Source organism: Ixodes scapularis, unplaced genomic scaffold, assembly GCF_016920785.2.
Source record: "Ixodes scapularis isolate PalLabHiFi unplaced genomic scaffold, ASM1692078v2 PGA_scaffold3__209_contigs__length_174095766, whole genome shotgun sequence".
Classification (NCBI taxonomy): Eukaryota; Metazoa; Arthropoda; class Arachnida; order Ixodida; family Ixodidae; genus Ixodes; species Ixodes scapularis.
This window is the reverse complement of record NW_024609868.1, coordinates 2,188,596-2,210,181: the sequence shown is the minus strand read 5'-3', so window position 1 is coordinate 2,210,181 and position 21,586 is coordinate 2,188,596. Positions and strand designations below refer to the sequence as shown.

Sequence of the window (21,586 nt, the reverse complement as noted above, 5' to 3'; positions counted from 1 at the left end):
CTGCGGCCTTATTTTTTGATATCCAAAATTCGGTTCAGTATCCCTTTAACACTCGGCCACCGATCTCCCTAACCCAGTACCCACCACCCCAGTCCAATTTAGCCTGACCGAGCATCGTACCGGTCGAGCGGTCGCGTAGCGCTTCAACGTGAAGTTCGTTAAAGATCCCGGGCAATAGCAGTAACTGCACTGGCTGAATTTCTAATTTTCAGCGGAGACACGTGACGCATTGAGGCTGGCCAACGGACAACAAAATTACATTTTACGTCCCAGACTCTTCAATCATTCAATTAAGAGAGTGACCTCTGTTTCATTGCAAATTCATTTATCAACTTATTTAATGATCAGGAAAAACCGGAGAAATTAACCGAAGAAGTCTCGGTTGGCTACTCTGTGTGGGGATGGGGAGTGAGAAAGCAGAGGACAAGGAAGAGGAAAAAAGAAAAGTAGCAAAATACAGAACGCATAAAGTCTGGTACAACAAACCAGTTATCACACAATACTGAAAATTACTAAATATGTACATTATACAAAGAAAATAAAAAGAGCGCTTTTGTAACGAGACAGTAATAGAGTTCAAAAGACCATCTTCACGTATAACAGTCCGCAGCATTTAACGTTGTGTTCGGTCAAATTCAATCGTGAGGTCTCCGGGCACTTTAATAGACCGTCAGATAAGAGATGTCACAATGCACGGAAACGACTATTCAGATGTTCCTACAGTAAATAAATATTGGAGCTCAGTGACTGCCATTTTCGCCTCACAAAGTCTCTACTGCATACAGCATCACCCCCTGCCTTGTCAAGAGCCAGAAGTTATTTAGGTAAGGCATTTAAATCAAAGACGGCTAATAAGGTCTGTTTTCTCTGTATAAACCACCAAGGCGTCTGAAGCTCCCTGTTGGTTTTTTCGATCGTTCCAAGGGCCAAGGCTCTTGCTCAGGCTGAACGGATCGCGGTTTAATTTCTGAATAGCGTCAAGAACTGCGCGTCTCTTGGTGTTAAATAACTCGCACTCACAGATGACGTGGTGGAGCTCTTCAGGAACGTTGCAGTGTACACAGTTCGGACTTGAAATAAATCCGAATCTGTGCGACTGGAAATTCGTGAAAGGAGAATACAAGCGACATCTATGCAAACAAGTTTCCACGTTTCGAGATATTTTTTTAGGACTAGAGTTTTCTGATTCCGGGTCAATTTGATGGAGGTATGGGTAGCAGTTATTGGAGGACGACCGTTCATCCAGGAAAGTGCTTTTACCGAATGATGCCACAAGTCTTGCAGGTTCTTGTCGAGTGAAAGGAATGTTTTCGGATGGAGCAAGGTTATGCGTATTTTCTGCTTCAGCGTCAGCAGACTCGTTCCCAGGAACTCCTGTGTGACCGGGTGCCCGTTGAAAGACAAACCGTATGCCCCTTGTTTATTGCTGCGACATAGTTGTAAAGTGTTTTCAAAATCAGCACTGGATTTGATGCTTTTAAAGGTGGCCTTTGTAGCCTTTTGTAATGCCGCTCGTGAGTCAATGAATATCGTACTCCTCGATATCCTTGTAGATTTGCTAATGTACCATAGGGCCATGTTCAGTGCGCAGAGTTCTGCTGTGGTAGAGGAGACAACTGGACAGTAGTTAAGTGCCTCCACAACAACTAGTCTGGGTATGGCGAATGCTGATAATGAGCTTTCCGAGCGCGTGGACCCGTCAGACTAAACATGAGCGCTGTTGCGGTACTTATAATATAGAACGTTTTGTGCGTGTTGTAGTACGACCGGTTGGGCTTGAGATATCTTCCTTGTAAATCCAGGAATATTAAAATTTACGGAGGGTATGGCTAATGTCCATGAAGGGCAACTTGGGACTGCATGGAATTCAGCCAAGTTTGGAACGCATGCTGTTACAAATAGATAATATTCTGCCAAAAGTTGACGTTGGTCGCAGATTTGTTATGTCTAACAAGGGCTGTTCACGGTGTTGTACTTTGTGTTCCAAGTGAACGCGTAATGCTTCTTGTTTTGCCATAATCGATAAAGTCAATGCCCTTTCTTCGGCAATAGTACCAATACTTAATGTACCCGAGGGTACACCTAGGCAGGTCCTGAGGGACTTACAAAGCTCTGTCTCAATGATTTTCGTGCCCGATACACATGTATTATATAAAACTGGCAAGCTATATCTGAGAAGGCTATTAATTAAAGACGTTTGCCACATTAGTATATATTTAGAGGATTTTCCCTTGTGGCGCCAGTAAAAAAACGTAACACGTTGCCGGCTGAGGCCAGCTTGGATTTTAGTTATTTTGCATGCTGATTCCGAACTGTAGGTGTTTGTCTATTGTAAAACCAAGAAATTTGCGTTTTAGAAAAAATGGAATTACTCGTCCACCAACGACGATAGGGAATTGTTTCATCGACATTCGAGTAAAGGCCACGGCCACCGTCATCTCTACCCACAGGCTCACACCGCAACGATGAAGAAAACGACTGATTTTTATAAGTGATTTCTAAATTTTCATTTGAATAACAAAGCAATCTGCATGGTGGCTCATAAGCAAATATCATCAGCATTTATTGAAAAGCGGACGTCTTTAGAAACTTGACGAAATAAGTCGAAGAGCATTCGGCCCTCAATTGTTTACATAAAAACCGCACATTCACTTAAGTAGTTTTGAACCCAGTTAAATATTCTGCCTCCGAAACCTTGAATTTTCGTGACGTTTGTGATACAGTGATGGTCAAATGAGTCAAATGCTTTCTCTGGGTCTAGAAAAATGGCCGCCGTTATCTTGCGTTCGTGCACGCCTTGTTCGATAGAGCTGATAAGTTCAAGCTTTGAAATGGGTTAGTTTTATAATTATAGGGCAGTTCTTGCTTTCGGCGTACTTTCCAAGTCTGTGCCCGCGTTCTCCGTTATTCGGGTCGATGTTTATGTCAAGCTCCCCAGTACAAAACGCAATAACCATCCCCTGACACTGAGCTCAGGTCTCCGACTGTGAATCTCGATGTCCGAAAAACAGGAGGCTATTCCTACGCAGTCGGTTGTTGGCGTCGTCACTCGATACCCTGAGGGCCTCTAGTTGCTGAGTGAGAGACTGGACAGTGCTGCTTGGAAGTCCAGCGTTCTTTACTGGGCTTCTGGGAGAAGTAAATTCCCCTTCTGAGGCCGTAACTCTTAAGCTTAACTCTTGTACAGGCCCATCCGTGTGAGTTTGTTTTTCCTTTATATCCCTTATTTCCATTAGTAAGTGAGACTGCCCTTGTTCAATCCTTTGCACTGCCTGAAGTATTCAGGCCGGTTGCAGGCAATAATCCGGACCAGGCCGGACCAGGGTTAGTCTCGATGTCTCCTGATAAAAACAAAAGTAGATTTTATGGCGCGACATTGACACAAGTCTGGGCGCAAATGACAAGCCACTTTTGCCAATTTAACAAGTCGTTGGGGTACGACACCATAAGTAGATAGATAGCTTCGGTAATATTTTGAGTGACCGTTGTAACTCACCTGGAGTAAAAGCGGTCGTAAGTGCATCGTTCTACGAGCGGTGTCGTGCCCCAGTGAAGCGGCGTCCGTCAGGCGCTTATATTCAATCGCAGAGGAGAGGGTGGGTGGTCTTGGTTGCCAGATGATGCTTGCGTCATTTTTGCACGTGGGTAATAACGGCGCCAAGTGGTCAAGTCCGGCGGTGGGAATCGCTGCTGGGGCGAAATCTTGCCCGCGTTCGTCCTGTATGTTGCAAACGTGGAAGCCAGCGTTATCAGCGGCTGAGAGGGCAGCGAGTAGGGTCACCTGGAGTAAAAGCAGTCGTAAGTGCGTCGTTCTACGAGCGGTGTCGTGCCCCAGTGAAGCGGCCGTCTATCAGGCGCTTATATTCCATTGCAGTGGAGGGGGTGGGTGGTCTTGGTTGCCAGATGATGCTTGCGTCCTTCTTGCACGTGGGTAATAGCGGCGCCAAGTGGTCAGGTCCGGTGGTGGGAATCGCTGCTGGGGCGAAATCGCGTCCGCGTTCGTCCGGTATGTTGTAGACGTGGAAGCCAGCATTATCTGCGGCTGAGTATCAGCGAGTAGGGTCACCTGGAGTAAAAGCGGTCGTAAGTGCATCGTTCTACGAGCGGTGTCGTGCCCTATTACGACATCAATTACGACATTAATTGCTGTCCTACAAAATGACCGTTTCTTGTTTAGCGTTATCGGTAGAGGGCTCATTTGTTCTGTCTTTGTTTACCTTAGTAAGTTCTTGTGTATGAGATGGCATTGCTGCACTTGGGGTGCTACGTAGGGTGTTATCTATATGTTTTTGTCCTGAACACTTTTTTTAGAGAGTCTGCGTAGCTACACTGTAAAGGCCCCTTTTTCTTGCGGAACTCAAGATTGGGTGTCGCAGCTTGAGCAGCGGGTTGCTGGACGGCAGTTTCCTTGCTGGCTTGTTTAGGTGGTTGTGGGGCCCTAAAGGGCTGTAGAGGCGGCCCTACTTCTGGCGTGTATTTGTGGCCCGTCTGATCGCTGTTGTAAACTCTTCTGTTCTTGGCAAGTTCTCCTTGTTCAACGTGTTTGGGGCAGGAAGCTACAAGGGAATAATGTTCACTGCCGTAGTTAACGCATAGAGAAGAAGCGTCGCAGCTCGCTCGACTATGGCTACCTCCACATCGACTGCACATCTGACCCTTCGTACAGAACAGACCACAGTCTTGTGGCCAAAACGGCCACAGTTAACGCATTGCAAGGGACGCTCTTTGAATCACCAAACTTGGTACCTGACCCGTGAGAGCAGCACGTACTTGGGCATTTTAGGGCCACTAAAAAGGACCCTGAGTACTTGAGATTCGCCTAGTCTTTAGGCGTAGACAACGGGTATCTCCGAGGTTAGCCCAGCTTTTAGGAGAGCATCATGAACGTCGTCGCTAATACCCTTGATAGCGCGATCGGCTCCATCACGGGGTCCAGGTTCGTTTGACTTCACGATCACTCCGCACAGTGATGTTAGTATTACAACGAGTAGCCTGTGCGTTTCGGGCGTCTACTGCAATCAAGTTCAGTCGGTTGTTTGGACGTATTATCTGGATGCTTTCTGGGCAGTGATTTTCCAGCTCCGAGGAAACTCTCATGGTGCTAAGCTTGGCGGGGGAATCTGTAGAGTTCACTGGTATAAATATTACAGTTAATCCTACATGTCGAGCATTAGGCGGAGACTCGCTTGGTTTGGGACGCTTTCTCGATGACACCAGCGTGTAGCGGTCAAGCTCAGTTCTTTGAGCTGCCGCAGGTTCTTCCATGTGGTCGTCGGTGGCGCGAGGTGTGCCTTGGCCGGGCGTCAATGATGCTTCACTCCCTTGTGAAAGTGATGCAGGAAGAAGGTTCTGCAGTACTAGAATTCATAGGAACTTAATTTGGATTGCTTGGTTCAGCAGAGTAAAAATGTTCTATGACTTGCTGTGACAAGTGTGTTCCGTGATCGTTCAGCTCGGTGTTTTGCATGGTGTTGAAAAGCCAAATGCCCCACACACGCTCAGGTTGTGGGGCGGAGGATCCTAATTATGAAGTGCTGCAGTTGTAGTCAGTAGGCGAATAAATCATGTGAATTTTTAAATTGATACGAAGGAAGTGATCAGGAAAGCTACCTACTATTTTGACTCGTCGTGGTCTTTCCACTCGTCATTACAAATAGTTACCTTTATCTTTTTTATTTTCTATTACAGAGCAGAATTTACGCCTATAAAAAAGAACTTCGTTTCAGCTGAAGCCCAGAGGCAGCCGATGCTACAAGAGTGAGCTCCGGGCTTTCAGCGTCCCTGCCAAGCGTGCGTGCTCGTGCAGTGAAAACACTGTTCAGGGCAACATGCTGCGTCTAGACTTAAGTTTAAACGTAGTATAAAAATACTGCGTCTCACGCCGAATTCCAGAAACCTCACTCAAACTACACTCAAACTGAAGGGCCCCTCCACTTCCTCGAGGAAGGCGCGAGGGCCGGCGCTGGCCAATCGAGAGGACGGATCCGCCGTCGCGATTGGCCAGCGCCGGCCCTCGCGCCTTCCTCGAGATAGTGGAGGGGCCCTTTCGTTTGAGTGTAGTTTGAGTGAGGTTTCTGAATTCGGCGGTGAAACTAGCCAGAATAAATTCCGCGAGCTGTGGAAGGCACACTTGACTCGGAAGTGTCCTGTCATTGTGCAAGCCTTTGGAGCTACTGAATTTCGATGGTGACTGTAGAATGTGTTGCTACGCCGTCCGCGTGTAATACATTTTAAGATAAATACATTTAAAAACAATAAACTGAACTCTTTACTTCTAATTTTAGACTTCAAACTTATGTTCAATGAGCCACGACAGACGCAAGGTTCGAAATGTCCCCCAAAATAACGATTCGACTCGTGATCTAAAATATACATTTTTGATAAGACCGAAAACTCTGATTTGGTGCAGTACCTTTCCACATTATACTGATACGATTTTATTTTCAACGGAAAACAAAAGACGTAGAACGTACACTAATGCGGTTCGAGCAATTGAAGCATACAACCAGGGACTAAACTAGTAACTATAGATGTTGGTTTTTTGCTTAAAAACTCAGATGAAGTCATAAGTTTCTTCAAAGAGCCTAGTGACGACCACTTTCGAGCGGTTCCAATTGACATAAAAGAGTTATACTATACTTTTCCTCAACAACAGCCTTCAAAATGCATCAGGGCTTCCTCAAAGCTTTTTTCTTTTTTATTTGCTCACCATTTAGTTAGCATTTAGCACGCCATGTGGGGTGTTAACACCTACCTTAAAAAGAAGCGAATATGGATCGGGTCATGCATTGCACCAGTTCTTAGTGACCTGTATCTCGGACATCATGACAGGCTGCAACAAGAGGGCCTCGACAGTACAAAAGTGGTGAAAGTGTACCGCTACGTTGATCATTTTTAATACTCTCAGATATCAACCAAAAGGACTTCCAAAGCGTTGTGCTCAACGTTCAAAAAGTTTCTAAGGACTGTTTAGACTTGTTAGATATATCTCACGACTGCAGGCACGTAACCAGGATTTTGTGTCAGGGGGGGGGGGGGGGGGGGCGACCATGACGAAGTGCTGTATGAGGGAGAAGGGGGAGAGGAGGTTCCAGCAAAATGGAACGTTTCGGGGGGGGGGGGGGGGGGGGGTCCCGGGCCCCAAGCCCCCCCCCCCCCCCCCCCCCCCTCAAAGATCCTCCCTTTATAGAGGGAGTATCTTTGAGATTCCTAGACCTCCTGCTGCATTTGTTGCCCCGCCATGTTTGGTGATTATATGAACCAAAAGGAAATAAGCCAATCCTTCAATTTATTTCGGCACATTCCAAGTTGTCAAAAAGAGGCGCATGATAAATTTATGCTTCAAAAACTCTATTAACAAGTCATGACCACATTCGCTTTGATACACAAATATCACTACAAAAAGCGGGATACCCCACGCACCTACTAACCTCTGTGAAACGTCCTTAAAAAGGTCCAGAATGGTGAATGTACAGCAGAAAATTCAAGAGACAAGATGAAAAGGCCATCAGTTACACCTTACATTTATAGCATCTTACACATTCTCAACAAGATACGAGTTCGTGTAAATGTAGATGTATTTTCAACCCCCAAGGCCCCAACAGACCCTTAGGATTAGGCGAAAAAGTCAACTCGAAGCAAAATCACTGTACAGGCTGCACAAAAAAAAGTATCGAAACCCTTACATCACGTGCACAAAAGTTCTATTTCTTTCTCACTTGGCAAAGTATATAGAATAGAAAAAAAACTGGAAGATGACCGCTTAAAAAAGCGCAACAACACCAAGAAAGCATATTCTCGACATCTAGGTATCCATCACCGGGACTGAGTATGCTCAGCAGACTTAAAGAAACTGCACTGTTCTCAGCAAGAACTTTCAAACGCCCTCGCGAGACATTATTGAGGCTGAGAACATTGTGAAGCCGGACGAAAAACGTGTTAGTAAACCCTCTTTCACGCTATCGAAAAAAAGAGTTATTTTCCCTCTCAACAAAAAGAATATAATGGCGTGTGGTTGATGTGCTAAGGTGTAGAAGAAGACGAAATACAACTGAATTGATAGTCAGCGCTGAATGAGTGATTATTTTTTACTGGCGTGCGTGTTTGAGTGTGAATGTTTCTTGCGCGCTGTAGATTATAAGTATTATGAATTACCAACTCGCCCAATCTTCCATCATAGGAAGGTAAGCGTCACGATAATGCGGATTATTTGCTAAAATTTACTGATTATTTTAAATAGTAAAAATTAACGCGGGGATTAATTTAGAAACTTGATAAAGTTCATCGAAAACCATTAAATCAGTCAATTTTAGAAACAATTGAAGCGCCTGGGAAGTGCTGGGGACCCCGCAGAAGCTTTAGGTGTGGCTTTGCGAAAACGTGGATAAGATTATCATTCCGGATTCATACACCGCCAGTCACGCGCCAGTTGCACGAGTGATAAAGCTTCAGTCTCACAAAGCAGCAATGTCTTTGTCTTGTGTCTGCCAACGGACGGTAGTACCGAGACGTGACAGGCTTACAGAAGACGACTACTTTCTTAGACACAGGGCGTTGTAATTCAAAATTGTAAAGGAAAAAAAATATCTAAGTTCACTTGGACCTACCGCAGCTGAAGATTAAGTTAGGTTCAAAATTTTGACATATTCTCGCAATAGACACCTTCCAGAATTGAAGCGACTCTAGCGGCCTAATGCCGTGTAAAGCATATTGTGTATCTGGTCGGCCACTAAGTCTCGGTTACAATTGGACAACCTGAATTTACGATATCACGTCCAGAACAAATACAGTGCTTGCATTTTCAAATATTTGGCTTTTTTCAAATTTATAATACTGTAGGTGTTGCCTACGATAAGGATGGAATTCTGGGCACGTTTTTTTGGACTCCCCACGTGCCGGAGTTTGTGCACGGGTAAACACAGGACGATGATGGCACATGGAAGAAGAAAAAATAGACTGGCCGACCATCCTGCTCCATCGGCTCCTCAGTGTCCTAGGCTTCTTTAATTATCCGTGAGCCGGAAGCTTCATTTACTAGAAAAAACAACCGAGTTACGTACTAGTTATTTTTAACGCCTACATATAGGCTGATCAAAGGCACATTTTATAATGCGAAAAAATGAAAAACGTTTACAATCCCCTGTGATGCCGAATAGACCCTTTCCGGAATTCAGTCTGGCCACTTTGATCACTATCATCATCATCTGAAAGCGGCATATGTGCTATACTAATGGCGGCCTTCTGTTTACAGATGAAGGAAGAAGTTGAAGATGCTCCTAAGCAGATGATTCGATGCCTTTACATTCTCGACGTTAGCGCGACGTGAAGCAGGAATTGGACGCAAGAGCCGCGTAAGCGTTCATTTCTAACTCGGTCCCAGTCAATCTGTTAGTAGCACTCACTCGGCTTCAAAGCGCCTTGATGTATAGGACTCTATCAAGGTGCCTATATGGGTTGGCGCTTCGTTCCGACTGGCTGCATTTGTTTTGCCATCGACACTAAAAGAGATTGAAAAATAATTGTAGTGAAGTGCACATTTTCGTTTACCGTTGACCTTTAAGTGACGGTGCCCTATTAAATACTGCAGACCACAGGTTCATTGCCGCCATTAGTATAGTAAAAGATAAACTGCCATTTGAGGCACCAGATGGCACTGAATTCCGGAAAGGGTCTATTAGAGCGCTGCTCTTAAAGGGACGGTGCAACGATATTCAATATGAATGTTTTTCACTTTACACGAGCTTACTGGCACTAGTGGGACTCAAGGATACTCGCACGCAACGCCACTGACCAAGAAACTCCTTTGTTGCGCTGTAATTTCGACGACAAAACCGAGTGTTTTCATTCAATCTCTCCTTCGCAAAACCTGATGACGTAGCTGGGCGGTAGCAGTACCGCCCAGTAACGGTATTTGAATGCGGCTCATAGATTGGACCCGAGCATCGCGTGGACACTCAATTTGGGCTCGTGATAATCGACAGCTCGAGAAGCATTCGGGTAGTGTCCTGTGTCCAATCGCCGCAATGACGACAACAGCCGAGCCCTAACAATGTCTGGAACTCAGCGCGTGTCCTGTGCTTTGCCAACCCCAGCGCGTGGCTATGATCAACATTAGCGGCATATAATCGGCGCAAGATCACGTGACCACTTGTTCTAGCTGCGAGTTGAGGGGGTGAACTCTGCTCGTTTTTCTTTGTTTTTTTTTCTGCAACTTTGATTGCGTGTGGTGAAAAACGAACGGGTATTTCACAGGTCTTTTAAGTCAGGGATCACTTCTGAGCGGTATTTGCACAAAATACAAAAATCGTTGCATCGCCCCTTTAAGGACGAGGAGCGGAAGGTACGGAAAGGAGGGTATGGACCCTCCTTCTCATCCCTACCCTCGCCACCTCTCCAGCTCCCCTCCTATTTAGCGGGGTTTTCGCTAAATTTCCCTCTAAATTTAGCGGAAAAAAATCCCCGCTAAATTTATCGGAGAATTTTATTGCTAAATTTAGCGGAAAAAATCCGCGCTAAATTTAGCGGGGATTTTTTTCCGCTAAGTTTAGCGGGGAATTTTTTCTGCTAAATTTAGCGGGCAGTTTCGCCGACGGCGACGCTGACGCCGACGCCGCTCAAACCGAAAACGGGCGACTTGGAGCTGGGCTCTAGAAAGGCCCTTAGCACAGCTTTGTCTCGCTTGAACAGTGCTCTGGAGCCTCAGGTAGAAATTGGGGCAGTGACAATCGCGTAAAATTCGTCGTTCCGAAGCTTTGAATTCGTCGTCATAAGCTTGGTAGATGTTGTAACCGAATTGAATTGCAGCCCCTCGTGTATTTCTTGCGGTGATAATAGGCTGATTTTATTTTATTTTAACTACAGGTTACTCCAAACAACCAGCCTGTTCACAGTTATGCTAGGTTTAATGAGTGCTTTCACCCAAGGTGGGGAAGCGGCTTCACCTTCATCTTACAAAATTCACCAGGCGGATTTATCCCAATAAATCGGAACATTTAAATTAATTTCCCTCCATGACTTACACTGCGAAGTTTACTGGTATGGCTACCGGAAACTCAATAAATATTGAGTTACTTAAGTTATTTACAGTTACTATACCAATCCGTATTTGCTACAAGGTATCTAGTTGGGCTAGTTGGTGGTGCATACTTGTTTGGTGGGAACAGCGCTAAAAGAAGTAGGACCGGGACGAGGAAACACAATAGAGAGGGCGCTGACTTAGAACTGGAAGTTCATTTCCACGCAAAAACAGAAATAAACACGGAAAGGGGAAGGGAAGAGCACAAAAAAAGCAAATCGATAACATCTGGCATCAGCCACGCCTGCATACAGTCACACGAACCTGCCTTACTTTCAATGACATCTACCGCTGCCCTTGTAGGTGACGATGTAGATTTCATTACAAAGTGTGGCAGGTTTGTGTGACTGCATGTAGCTGATGTCATCGGTTTGCTTCTGTTTTTTTTTGTTTTTTTGTTTTGGTTTTTGGGCAGCAATACGCTTTCAGGTGTAAGTGAGCGCCCTGTCTGTATGTTTCCTCGTCCTGGCCCTCCGACTTAGGCGCTGTTCCCACCAAGCAACTGAATTTGTTCCTGCTCTGCCTCGAGGCGAAGCCGGCGTTCTTGGGCTCGAGCATGCTCGCTCGATTAGCCCCCAGACAGTAGCCGCCGTCTTCCCGGCTCTCGCACCCCTGAGCCCCGCCCCGGGAAACGGGTTGAGATATCATCGGATCGGGGCGGCCCACAATGCTAGCGCTCTCCTCCGAGACCCTCTTCACCTAATCTCCGCGGTCCCGCGCGCCGCCGCCCAATAGCACGCGGAAGACAAGGCCTGCGCGTTTGCCTTATAAACGTCATCACTAGTGGATCCAGGCAGCGCCTACTTTGCGTCGTCGCCGGCGCGTCTCGCAGCCTCTCACAACGAGGGCGACGACGCTTCTGCCGCTTTGCTGCCACTCTCGTCGAGCTTTGTCGTGTTGTGCGCACGGGGCGGGAGCCACTAACGTTGACGTCATGCGCAGGCCATGTCTCGTAGGTGGTAGTGCGCCGCCCGAACGGCCCCGGGCTCCAACGCGTAAACGTTGCGGCGTCAGTCGTGATCGGGAAAACAATAAATCGTGGTGCAGTCGCGACTGGGCAGTGCACTCGTATGTTTTTCGGCCACACCCGGTGTAGTGTTGGGAAGTTGCTACCGAGGTAGCCACGAGCCTCCGACTTACGGCGCCCCGGGGGAGGGCAGTTCGTGATCTCTGTCCCGGAATCGAGATTTTTGCCCCGTTTAAAAGCCTCAATTTTCTGTTTCTTTTTTATTTTTATTTTTATTTTTATTGGGATGTGTGGAAGTTACTGGCACCTGTCCGAGGTGCCAGTAACTTCTTCTTTCGCTTCGGTTTCAAGCGATAGCAAACATGGTTGCTGGCGTTTGCGGAGAGCGGCTTGTACACCGCGCAACTGTTGAGTTGGTCCGTTTTAATGAGTGCGGCCTCTTTAGCGTTTTGCGAGGTGTTCAGAGGAAGATTTTAACAGACGTAGTTTACAGGAGACAACTCCCGAAATTACGCACCTTCGGAAGTGCTGCGTGGGCACATTTTTTCGTAGCGGGAAAGCAGCGCAGCTCGCATCGAAAGCGGACTCAGTACCGGCGTCTGCTTTCGAAGCTTCTTTCGATGCGACTTTCGATGCGCGCTGTGCTGCTTTTCCCCGGTGCTGCGATTTCGTGAAACTTTCAGTGGGTCCTCAAAGATCGGGCTACCGTTCACGCTGGGTTTCAAAAACATGTTTCGTCAAACAATTTCAATCAAGCACGAAATATCACCCACCCTACTTTGACGGCAGCCTGCCACCACACCTGCCAAAACGCTGTTTGCCATGGATGGATGATAGTGGCTGTAGGAGCTGTATCTTGGCTAGAGGTAATATAACTCTACCACAAAGATGGCCGCCAGTGGCCGTATTCGCGGAGCGGGCAAACGCTATCCAGCAATTGTCATAGAGATCAGTGGGTAACCTACGAGGTAAGGATTCGCTAGCCATTTTGCAGAAAGCAATCAGGTGTTCGCCTCATATCAGGTTTTGTTTCCGTCATATCGCTTCGGAAGGCCCGTAGCTCCCGTGTTTTGAGCAGTGCAGATGGCTTCCTAGAGCCAGCAGTTTTAGCCCGCGTTTTAAGCCGGGATCACACTACTCATACATCGCACAAAAGACAGTCTGCAAGCACGAGTCACCGCGATATCCGTGGTTCCCACGCCGCCTGCCAAGTTTTCTCCTTGAACCCATCGCTATGCGGCATTCGAAGCAGGGATCTCGCGGTGACTCGCGTTCGAATCTCTATGCAGACTGTTTTTTGTAGGATGTTTAAGCAGTGTAACCGTGGCTTTAAAGGCCGGTTCTCACATGCAGCGAAGCGCTGATGTAGCGCTGCTCACGTGCCGTCAGCTACTTATCGTCTGCCATGAGCAACAGTTTTGACGGTGCGATACAAAGCTAGTGAACGCTCTCGTCGGCACGTGATTAGCGCGAGGTCAGCGCTATGCTTGTAGCGCTCCGCTGCATGTGTGAACAGGCCTTAATTGTGCGTTATAACGCTCACCCGCCTTGCTCGCTAACGTTCCGAAAAAAAAAAAATGAGAGCACAAAAGTTGGAAAGTTTGCATATTGATGTTGTTGATTTTTTAGTCCTTCGGTTGCTTTTCAGCGCACATTCCCAGACACTGACAGACGCGTGTATTGAATCAAGACTCGTGGATGATGGAACGCTAGGACGCCGCCTCATTGCCAGCTTTCCAGACGGTTTTAGATTAGGGGGGGGGGGGGGGGGGGCGGGGGGGCGGGGGGGGCGGGGGGGGGGGGCGGGGGGATAGCAGACGAACGCAAGCGATGGCGGACGCGGATGCGCCGATGTCATGACCGCGTCTTACGAATGTTGCGGACGATGTCAGTGCTCGGTGTAATAGCAGACGATGCCGGAGGCTGCCGCACGTCTGCTCGCACGCGGTGTCAGACGCCAGACAGGACGCACCGGACGTCGCGACAGGGAGACACCAGGGCCAGTTTGCTGATCTTGCGGCCGCGGCTGCGGCTGCGGCCAAGAGAGATTTTTCTGTCGCGTGACCAGCTCCATGGGGACAAGGAAGTACCTAGCGTCCCTGCCTAATGGCGGAGAAATCCGTATCGCTTCAAGCACAAAAGCCTAATTTCGCTCGCAGAAACTGACTGCAGGGACTTTCAACTGGAGTCCAGTTGACCGCCCCCTTATACTGTAGGAGCGGCAGAAAAAGTTACGGTCAGGAAGGGTGAAAATGAGCCAAAAGAAAGAAAAAAACACTCGAGATGAAAGCCGGTGGCAGAACATTTATATACCTCCGCCAGCGCCGACGTCTCGCTCCTTCTACTGTGGTCGAGAGGTTAGAGCGCCGGTACTTGTCGTCGCGGCGTCAAAGTCCCGGGTTCAAATCGCGTCAGTAACTCTCTTTTTTTTTCTATTTGACTGCGCTCTCACTAAGAATGTAGACAAGGCCATATGAGCTCTATAAAATTATTGGGCGGGTAGTTCTGACTCACCAGTTCGTTGTTCATGACCTCGGAAGAGCGCATACATGTCTCTGGCTTCCTTTACCAACTTCCGCCACGCCTCCTGCATCTGCCGTACACTCCGCGGAAAGTTGACAATATCTTCCCATGCCCTTCTCTTCGTTCGCCAGGTAACTGTGCTGCTGAATTTCTCTAGAATTTCTTGTTTCCGTTTTCGAACTGCTCTAATTATTTCCATTTGTTGAACCAAAGTCATTTTAGGTGTTTGCGTTAGAAAGAGGGTTTGCGGATGTCGACGCCTGGATTTATTTTTGCATACGGTTGCGATCGTCCGCTATTCTAACTAAAATTCAACAAGTAATGTGCTAATATTACAAAACGATTGCAACAACAAAATGTAAAGGGTAAAAATATACCTTTTATCGCATTCCATGCAAGTAAAAGTATGATCTCTTTTATTTTGGTTTTACTACTTTCTCAGACGTTTGACTTTCTGCCTTGCCTGTAGGATTTCGCTCAATCAATGTATCCACACCTGCTGGTCTTTTTTTTCTTTTTGCTTATTTTGTGAAAGTCTTTATTTTTAATTGTCACAACTGCAGTCTTTATAAGTACTAAACGGACGTCTCCTATTATTGAAAGGAGTCGTAGCAAGAGCGTTGTATATTAAAAAACACATAAAATTGTAGTTGCCGGGAAAAGGATGCTTGCTTCGGCTCCGTTTGTGTGAAAGCCATACCGATGCTGTTACCTTGGTTTCCTTTTAATGAACATTATGAAATGATTGTATTAGCGCGTTAACTTGCCTCGACCTTGTTTTTTATTTTTTTCTTACCGATGTTTCGATTGAACAGCTGTAAGGCGCAGTAGTGCAAGTGGATGATTCCTTAAAAGGATCACAGTTAAAAAGTAAGACACGCGCAAAAAAAAAAAGTGCCTAGCACGAATTGAACTCGAAACTTCCACGCCGTGACGATAAGTACCGGCGCTCTAACCTCCTGACCACAGTTGAATTTTTTTTTCTTTATTGCCGACATTGACATATAGTGCAACCAAGAAGTACAGTGCTGTAAAAATGCCGTCAATCGCTTACCGACTGACATGGCATGGTTAAAAAAAATTTACATTTAACAGTTTTTTCATTGTTGGTAACCACTCCGGGACATTTGATCGAAACTTCCAAACTTCGACAATATAACGGACAGACTCGGAAAAATATTCCCCCACAGGCCTTGTGTCAACATCTGCATGGCGAACCGCCATGCGGCATCTCCATATGCTGTGAAGGCCGAGCAACATGAAAAGATCGAAAGTCACGCAATTCTCGTTTTCGACTGCTAGGAACCGTATGCCATGGGAATCCAGAGGAAACTCCTTTCTAAGAGTACGCTGCAACACATCCCAGAAAATATAGCGTCCAAACAGTCCAAGAAGACGTGTTCAACTGACTCAGGTTTCTTACACAAAAAACAGTGGTCACCCCACGCGACAAACATAGCCCTCTCCACCATCCACGTTCTAACAGGCAGAGTACCGGTGTACAACTTGAAAAAGAAGGTTTTGATGCACGCTTGGACGGACATTTTCTTAACACGTTTCAGGACATCCTGTCCCGAACCTGTAGAATACAGAGCTCTATACAGTGGAACCGGCAGGGTAACGTCAACAAGATCCTGGTACAGCTTTTTCCTGGTGACTTCACTATGATATTCCAACGAAAAACGTGCTCTTAGGAATTTGTACGCTCCCACCACTTGGCGCCATATAACCGAAAATACAGCCACCATTTCCATACTCTGACGATACTATGAACTCAGGCAGAACATTGCACAATCGCACTTGACAAACTGTGCTCAAAAACGGGTCCTTGACTTTACGTAAGAAAAGGAAACGATTTACCAGCTGCTTCAAAAACAAATGAGATAGCAACAGGCCTCCATCCCTCACACTGCGAAAAAGACTAGACCGGCTCGTGCGCTCATAGGATGAGCCCCCAATGAAGACCGCAAACACCCGATGCATTTTTTGGATATTCACCCTGGAACAATGTAAAACCTGAAGCACATACCACAATTTACTTATTAGGAACACATTGCAAACAGTGGATCGGGCAAAGACCGACAGATCCTTTCCTCTCCACTTCTCAGCTTTTCCTTGCAGTTCGACTACCTGGGTCCTCTAAAAAGGGTCGCTGTCCCGATAGCTTTCCAGGGGGACCCCTAAATACTTTACCGGAGACGAGACCCATTTGACGTTTTCAAACACACTGGGCTTCACGTCCCACTCCCCATGCCAAAAACCTATGCAGTTTTCCCAGTTTACGGCACTACCACTTCTACTGCAAAAACGTTTTACTAATGCTATCACCTCTCGTACGGTTTCTCTGTTTGCACAGAACAACGCGATATCGTCTGCGTAGTCCAGTACTCGCACCTCGGAATCATTTAGCTTAAAGCCACGAATGACGCTGCTTTTAACTACGCTCAAGCACAAAGACTCTATGTATATGCAAAACAAAAGCGGGGACAGAGGGCAACCCTGTCGCACGGACCGGAGGACGCCATTACGTTTACCAACTGACTTGTTCACAACCAGGCTTGTCGTGCACCCCTCGTACGCCATACGAACACCCTCTATAATTACGGAGCCTACGTTTACATGTTCCATTATCGCCATCAAAACCTCATGTGACACACGATCGAATGCTTTTTTCAAGTCAATCTGGAGCATTGCAATTTTATCATTCGTTGCGTCACAGCATTCTAGAACACTTCGAGCGGTGTGAATGTTTGTTGTTATCGATCTTCCTTTTATTCCACACGTTTGGTGTGAACCAACTATTTCTCTTATTACTCCTTGAAGCCGTCGTGCGAAAATCTTCATTAGTACTTTGTAGTCTACGTTTGTTAAGCTGATTGGCCTATAGAATGTAACCGAACGCAATTTGACAATATCTTCGGTCTCGGGTATTAACACCATGTGAGACCTCACATTTTTCTTTTTTTTATTTCAGTGTCGTTTTACGTAAAATATATGTTTCTGCTAGAGTGGCGTTATCCTCAAATTGCACTTAGACAGGTCTTTGTTCCTGTAAGGGATTTTCCCTTTTCTATTCGAGGTAAAAGTTCAGCAGCTGATACAAATCTCACTAAACAAAATATAAAACGTATTAGTCTAATATAAATACCGCTTTAAAACTTCGTTTTATTTTTATTTCGTGTTAAAAATTTTTATCTGCATTTTATTTCCAATTAAACTAATTTTCTATTTCTAGCTTGACACATTTTCGCGAACATTTTGCCATTACCTCAAACAATTTGTGGAGTGCATACCGATTCAAATAAAGGAGAAAGCATACATGAGATTGTTCACTTTCATAATTGTAGGCACTCAGGCCGGGGAACGAAATACACAAATAACCATTTGCTAAATTTCTTCATTTTCTGTGTGACAGGTATAACCAACTTTGTTTTAAGTTTCTGTCCAGTGCAAGAAACCCTATCTCGAATACAGTCGCCGACCGATTTTTTGGGGGGGGGGGGGGAAGGGGCGGTAGCTGAAAGAGCGTCCGAATAATAAAACAGTCGACAAATTTGCAGATTACAAAACTTCCCTTTATTGAGACTAAGCGGGCTTAAAAAAGGATGCTAAGAGTACATTTTGTCATGGTCCGCTTGCGGGCGATCATGTCCTCTTGCATTCGTGTCAGCGCCATGTTCTCACCTGGCACTAAAGTGCAAGAAGATGCCATGATGTCCAAAGCACGTATCGGCGTAGGGCAAAACGGCGAAACCGCGAGATATTTAGGTGGGAAGTTTAGAAGCCGTCAACAGCGCACTATAGACGCTTTACACACGCGCCAAATTACAGCCGCCATTGCTGACCTTCTCTTGTCTTAGCGAGATGCCGAGCAACTGAAACGGTCGTTGACGATTCCCTACAAAGGCCGATGCTTTAGAAAAGGACACATTTGAATCTAATGTGGAAATAACCTGGCCTGCTATGGTAATGATGAAGTGAAATAAACGAAATAAGAGGAAGCAAAAACTGAAGGTCAGTTATGGCGGCGTCCATGCACAGCTGCTGCAAAGCGTCTATAGGGAGTATTCACTGGCGGCCATATCCGTGTGCGCTGCTGCTGAGCGCGTGCTGACGGGCGAGCTTCCGCAGTCCTTTGGAGCGTGCATTTAACACCGTCAAGGTTGATGGTCTTAGCAGGCTATTAATGTGAGCTCGTTCTGAGCATGCGCTCTAAACATTGACCTCAAATATGGCGTCCAGTGAATACCTCCTATAGACGCTTTACACACGCGCCAAATTACAGCCGCCATAACTGACCTTCTCTTGTCTTACCGAGATGCCGAGAAACTGAAACGGTAGTTGACGATCCTCTACAAAGGCCGATGCTTTAGAAAAGGACGCAGTTGAATCTAATATGGCAATAACCTGGCCTGCTATGGTAATGATGAAGTGAAATAAACGGAATAAGAGGAAACAAAAACTGAAGGTCAGTTATGGCGGCGTCCATGCACAGCTGCTGCAAAGCGTCTATACACTTAACGGATTGTGACTGGCACTTAAGGGATACTGAACCAAGGAATTTAGTGTCCATAATAAGTGGCGCACGTTCTTTCCGCGAGCCATCAGCCGCCGGTGTGCGCGAGCACACGCAACGAAAATGACGTCAAAGGCCTCCATTCTCGCTTAAGAGGACAGTGAAATGCATCGGCTTCGGGCCAAAGGAGAATAAAGACAGGCTTTTCATCTCTACAAGTGAAAGCTACGTGCTTGTTAGACCAATTAATCGCTCACTTTTTACACCAGACACCACTATGTAGATGAAAAACTTGTCTTTATTCTCCTTTGGCCAGAAGCCCATACATTTCACTGTCATCTTAACCGCGAATGGAGGTCTCTGACGTCATTTTGGTTGCGTGTGCTCGCGCCCACCGGCGGCTGCTGGCTCGCGGAAAAAACGTGTGCCACTTATTATGGACACAAAATTCCTCGGTTCAGTATCCCTTTAACGGATTGCGACTGGTCTGCCTCAACGGGCGACGAGTCTCCCATCTGTAGATGTGCAATTTAGCCAGTGCTGTACAACAGCATTCCTGGGGTCTTTAACGTGCACCACGCAGTAGGGATACGCAACCGCACGCCGGCACCATACTCACCCAGTTCGAAACGGGCAGGGGTGGGGATTGAGCCCAGGATCCCAGGGTTCTGCAGCGCGAGCTTTCGCTCCACGTGCTCTGAGCTCGTGTGCGCTAGCGGTACTTACTGCAAACCAATAGGAGCGTGCTCGATAACGGCGTTGAGCAGCCGAATGAGGGACGTGATGACGAAGCTTTGCGTACATTCAATAGGAGTACCCGCGGCACGGTCAAAGGGTTACGGTACTTGAATAAGTCGGAATACCCGGCGCTTTATTTGATAGGTATCTGGACTTAGTCGGAATACTGGCCCTATGATAGAGATGCTGAGCTACGTTTTATGGGACAGCAGTTGGCGCAAGGCGTGCCTGTTTCACCACTCATATTCTTTTCTTCTTTCGGGTGAACATGCAGAGTGAGTCCAGTCCCCGTAGATAACTTCTTTCTAATTTGCTAAATGAAGAATATTTTCGGTTTCATCGAGGGATCACATATTACACCTTCTACTTCAAAAAGACGAAAAAAATATTCCCGACGGTCCGAATGGTGTTGTCTGTGACCTAGCTTCGTATGCTTCGGGCTATGGCAGGTCTCGCTGCAGCCAGACACACGGGTCGTTGGACCACCCTTTCCTCGAAGATCGAGGTGGAAAGGACCAAACCTTTTTCGGGGAATTTGTCTCGCTTGGTCGGGGCTTCTAAGTGATCGCGATAATTTACGCCGCGCGCACGAATTCTTCGACTGCCGCGATAACACCGGGAGCCGATGGGGAGGAATGTCTTCTCGGAGTGCGCTAAAGATATAAAATAAAAGTTTACCTCTCTTTCGGACCTCTCCGGAAGGAAGTTGGATCTCTCGCACCTGAGCCTCGGCGACCCGCGCTCGATTCGCCGGCTCGAGCAATTTATGGAGAGGCCTGTGACGTAATTTTGTCGCAATTAAAACGGCCGGGAGGTGAGAGACGCTTGTCAGATTCTTCTCTCTCTTAGGTCTCTGTGGGAAGCCGGGATTGTCCGTCCGCGGATACATTTGATGGGCGCGCCTTTCAGATAATTCGCGATGCCGGGCGACAAGCGGTCCGAGCAAATTATTGGCCGAGATGCGCGCCCGATTGGTTCCATCTCCAGCGGGGATCTCGGCGGTGTAGTCGAGAGCTTGTTTTCGGCAGACGACGCTGAGGGTTCATTGCTCGGGAGATGTTGCCGACCGTCGATGGCGTTTTGAGTCGTTACGCACCGCGTGCCTAGATAAGCACGCGTTAGGGTCCCGACGGAAGGTGACAACCGAAAGGTCGCGAGCTCGCACTCTATGTGAATCCCTTATCTCTGTTGTAGCAGGCTGAATCGCGGATCGGAAGGTATACGGTGGCATCGCCGGAGGCCATTGCTCGATACCTGGCAATTCATGCGAGTCTATGGTATTAAATCTTTATGGAGCTTGTGTGAAGTGTCTTGTCAAGAAACATTAATAAAGTTTCGCAGGAATAGGAAGACAAAATTTGCAATCGTTAGTAACTGCTGAGAAGTTCATTAAATTACAGAAACAGATTGCCAATCTCTGTTCCCTGTTTACGGGTACGTCCCCTGTTTACGGGCATGTTTACACCCCACAGACGGAGCGCTGTCTTCTCTGTCCTGTGTCCTTGTTCGCGCTGTTTTACCCGTAAACATGCTTCACCAACTAGCCCGAATTTCAACAGTATTACAACTCTGTTCCCTGCTGACACCGACGGAATTCATCTGCTGGACTGTTCTGGATCGTTGTCCTCATGCTTCGAAACCCCCGTTGTTGCTTAAGACAGCTCGCAACACGAACGTAATTTCTTATGATAATGTTTTGAAAAGATAGATCAGATATCGTCTGCTTTGATTTCGAAAGAAAAATGTAAGTATTGCATCGAACCCAACC

General features: G+C 46.8%; 1 pseudogene; it reads right to left on the bottom strand.

The window, feature by feature from the left end:
• Window positions 1-2,819: 2,819 nt before the first annotated feature.
• LOC115324457 overlaps window positions 2,820-21,586 on the bottom strand; it is a 108,364-nt pseudogene continuing 89,597 nt past the window's right edge.